The sequence below is a fragment of the Macrobrachium rosenbergii genome, chromosome 3 (genome assembly GCF_040412425.1).
Source record: "Macrobrachium rosenbergii isolate ZJJX-2024 chromosome 3, ASM4041242v1, whole genome shotgun sequence".
NCBI lineage: Eukaryota > Metazoa > Arthropoda > Malacostraca > Decapoda > Palaemonidae > Macrobrachium > Macrobrachium rosenbergii.
In genome coordinates this window covers 88166577-88171426 of record NC_089743.1, presented here as the reverse complement: position 1 = coordinate 88171426, position 4850 = coordinate 88166577, and the positions used below count along the sequence as shown (strand labels likewise).

General features: G+C 38.2%; 1 non-coding gene across 1 annotated transcript; it reads right to left on the bottom strand.

Moving 5' to 3' along the window:
* Positions 1–1430: 1430 nt before the first annotated feature.
* On the bottom strand, positions 1431–1559 carry TRNAL-CAA (transfer RNA leucine (anticodon CAA)). Its single transcript has 2 exons — positions 1522–1559; positions 1431–1475 (listed from the first exon to the last, which is right to left on the bottom strand). It is a non-coding gene; the product is annotated as a tRNA-Leu (tRNA).
* Between the last annotated feature and the right edge of the window lie 3291 nt (positions 1560–4850).

Sequence of the window (4850 nt, the reverse complement as noted above, 5' to 3'; positions counted from 1 at the left end):
TAAATTCAAATTTCCTGTGAGGCTAATGCCGCTAGTGACGGCTAATCTTTTGCAGTGTAGTTATTTAATTTCAGGCATTAAGCATACCACAGAAATCCATCAACTGAACTGTCAAGTTTATAATAAATTTAGTTCTGATAAAACAAAGGTGTTTTCCTCTTCAACATTTTATTTATTTATTTATTTATTTATTTATTTTATCAATTTTACCTCTATTGCGGGGGTGGTGGGTGTGGAATTTTGGAGAAAAATGAAAGGGAGCCCACACAAAGATTTGGGAATTCACGAAGGGAAGAATGAAGAGAAAAAGGTTGAGAACCGGTGTCCTAGAGTCTGTCAGTCATAGCTTTGCCTCCCCCCCCACTCCGCAAAGTGCCATAGTTTGTCGTCAATAGCCCACGGAGACGCCCTTGAGGATGAAGTAACGCGAGACTTGGAGATTGCAGGTCACCTTTCCTTCTTCTATTAATAATTTTCATCTTACCCTCCTCTCCATACCTAGAGCAATTTTAGTGACCCGTTTATTGATTAATATTGTACACTGATGAAGCGTTACTATTGTGTTTTGTGAATATTTATGAGAGAGGAATCCCCCGCGTTCAGCAGGACCCTCCTCAGTGCCAAAATCCATTCGTCAGGTAATCTCTTGACTGTATCATTGCAGATCAAACCTGACGCTGTGAATTGCTGTAATGTATCAGGAACCGAGGGGCCCTCCACAACCTTGAATTAATTGTCAATACATTCTTGTCATTACTTCGAGATTTTCTCTTATAATTACCTGTATATTTGAGTGTTTGGATGATATTGCTCTCTGTGTGTAAGCATGGTCGGATGCGACCTCCCCCCCTCTTGTGCCAATAGACTCAAGGATCTGTATTCACATGTATTATATATATATATATATATATATATATATATATATATATATATATATATATATATATATATATATATATATATATATAGATGCAGTAAGAAATAGAGAGAGAGAGAGAGAGAGAGAGAGAGAGAGAGAGAGAGAGAGGGAGAGAGAGAGATAAGAATAAACCAAGTATTGAACAATGGATATAAACAACAGAAGCTGACTCAGACTTTCTGATGTCGTGTGCACATAACAGTGGGTACGATCCAAAACAGCTGCGACTTGGCCCGTAATGAAGGCCGTATATCTGAATGTTTTAGAAAAAAAATCACTGGCATAGAAGAATTGTTAAGGGGAGTGTTCCATATTATGTCAATCAGGTGATACAGATACCCTCTGTAACGCAAGAACTTATTTTTTAGCATGGTCGGCCATGACACTCCTTTCTGGACAGTGTAATCATTTTGAAATTTTTCTAACCACATCACTGTCTAAACAATAGGTTTATGCTCCTACATCATGTAACTCTCGAATGTCTGCCACTACATACTACTGTAAAACCACTTGTCAGGAGTGGGATTCGAACCCACGCCCTCAGAGAGGACCAGAAAGCCCACACGCCTCATCACCCCTCTACCGGAGGGGAAGAGTCTAACCTTGAGTCTGGCGCCTTAGACCACTCGGCCATCCTGACATGGCAGGCGTCAACTTCACACATTATTCCTCTTCGTGTATTCTTTGGGAAAAAACGCATCTTTTTGGGACCTTCAACACACCATCCTTTTCGGAGTCTATAATCTAATCTATGAGGTCAAGCTCTGGTGATAGTAAGAGATTGTACAATTTTGAAAAGAGATTTAATAAAAAAAAAAAATCAACATCATCTTTTTACGCGAAACTTCTCCCCATAATTAAGTTCGGATAACCTGACTGGGAAAACACAGTAGAAATTCGTTAAACTATTTGCCTTCAGATCATCAGAGGTAAGTGATGCCTGGTTTGGTCACCAAGCAACTCGGGAAGCCGACAGCTTATAAACCTTGACATAAACCTTACAGTCATCTGGGTGAATGGAAATGCATAGTGCTTTTAACCTCATATACATACATATACATGCATGACACACATATACATATATATATATATATATATATATATATATATATATATATATATATATATATATATATATATATATATATATATCACACATTACCACAAGTGAAAAACAAGAGACAGGGCGTAGGTCCTGACCGGTTTCAACTTTATTTCCAAGCCATTGACGAAGGACTGATACAGAGTATTAGAAGTCACAAAATACTACAGGAACAGTACTGACGAACATACACAACCGTTAGAGACTACATATCCACCCATTGGCCGGCGGTCATGGTAGGAGTGGCCTTCAAAACTCATTTGTCTAAAAATCACAATATACTCTCAGGGGACAATACTGATGAACATACCGACCATAGGCGACATCAGATCCACACCTGACAGGTATCAGGGAGGAGGGGTTTGGAAAACTCATTAGCACTCCTGCCCCCGTACCGTACTGTGTTTACAAATATGATAATCTCATTTCCATACATCTCTACTGCCAACCTTAAATTTAAACAATTTACAAATTTCTTTTGATATTAAAGGATCAGGTTTATACATCCCTTAACTGATATTCATATTATGGCTGTAACTTTCTTTTATAAAGCTAGATTCAATGATATTCCTTTCCAGTGCGTTATTAGAATCCTTTTTGCCCCTTCCCAGTTGATAGCATGATTGTCTCTAACGGTTGTGTATGTTCGTCAGTACTGTTCCTGTAGTATATATATTCGTGACTTCTAATACTCTGTATCAGTCCTTTGTCAATGGCTTGGAAATAAAGTCGAAACCAGTCAGGAGCTACACCCTGTCTCTTATTTTACACCTGTGGTAATGTGTGATAAGTGAATCACGTACAAAAGTGATTATAATCATATTATATATATATATATATATATATATATATATATATATATATATGTGTGTGTGTGTGTGTGTGTGTGTGTGTGTGTATGTGTGTGTTATGAATATGTGTATATATATATATATATATATATATATATATATATATATATATATATATATATATATATATATATATATATATATATATATATCTTCTTCTCTTCTTCTTTCTTCTTCTTTAACGTGCTTTTATTCCCATTTTTTGTGGGGTATATATATATATATATATATATATATATATATATATATATATATATATATATATATATATATATATATATACTCAGCAGATGCTGCCATCTCTTGCATTTGCTAGTTCCCATATCCGTACCATACCCATACCCACATCTGCATCATACCCATACCCAGACCGATATCCATACCATACACATACCCATATTTGTACCTTACCATACCTATACCCATATCCATTCCATACTCATACCCATACCCATATCTGTACCATACCAATACCCTTTACCATACCCATACCAATACCCATAACCCATATCCATACCCATATCTGTACCATACCCACACCCATACCGATACCCATACCCATATCCTTACCATACCCATACTTATATCCATACCCATACCCATATCCATTCCATACCCATATCCATACCCATAACCATATCCAAACGCATATCCATGCCCACATCTGTACCATACCCATATCCATACCATACTCTTACCCATACCCATACCCATATCAGTACCATACCTTTACCCATATCCGCACCATACCCATACCCATTCTCACAGCTAAATAAACCCTATTAATAATAGTCAGCAAAAGTCTATGGGCAGCACCAACCTCGTTTACCTTCCGGTCATAAACAAACAACTGACCATATCTTGATATAGGCGCAGGGGCAGGACCAGTTTTGAACCAATACTGATGCCATTGGCAGTTCCAGACCATCACCAGCAGTGCCTGCTGTTGTTCTAGAATTACCCGCTGAGTCCATTTCGTTACGAAAGTAACAAAGCTCAGCCAAAAATCCTGTATTATATACCGCTGGGTCACTTAATGTTGAAACTTTCTGGACTATTAAAATATTATTCTTGAAAGACTTCTTCACAACTCCAGGATCCTTTGAAGCAGTCTTCAGCTCCTGAAGCATTCCTGGAGAAACGCCCATTGGATCATAACATCTTCTTAAATCTTAAAGACTCCAGGATCCTGCGAAGCCGTCTTCAGCTCCTAAATAGATTCCTGTCAGATCTGCTTCCCTTCAGGGAAGAAATCCATTATCTGTCTTTGGAATAATTCCTTCCACCTCCTGGAGAAACGCCCATTGGTTTATAACGTCTTCAAATCTTAAAGATTCCAGGATCCTGTGAAGTTGTCCTCAGCTCCTAAATAGATTCCTGTCAGATCTGCTTCCCTTCAGGGAAGAAATCCATTATCTGTCTTTGGAATAATTCCTTCCACCTCCTGGAGAAATGCCCATTGGATTATAACGTCTTCTTAAATCTTAAAGATTCCAGGATCCTGTGAAGCCGTCCTCAGCTCCTAAATAGATTCCTGTCAGATCTGCTTCCCTTCAGGGAAGAAATTCATTATCTGTCTTTGGAATAATTCCTTCCACCTCCTGGAGAAATGCCCATTGATTATAACGTCTTCTTTAAATCTTAAAGATTCCAGGATCCTGTGAAGCCGTCCTCAGCTCCTAAATAGATTCCTGTCAGATCTGCTTCCCTTCAGGGAAGAAATCCATTATCTGTCTTTGGAATAATTCCTTCCACCTCCTGGAGAAACGCCCATTGGTTTATAACGTCTTCTTTAAATCTTAAAGATTCCAGGATCCTGTGAAGCTGTCCTCAGCTCCTAAACAGATTCCTGTCAGATCTGCTTCCCTTCAGGGAAGAAATCCATTATCTGTGTCTTGGAGAAATGGAATAATTCCTTCCACCTCCTGGAGAAAATCCCTCAGATTGCTTCCTTCATCATTCCGTCTTGGAATAATTA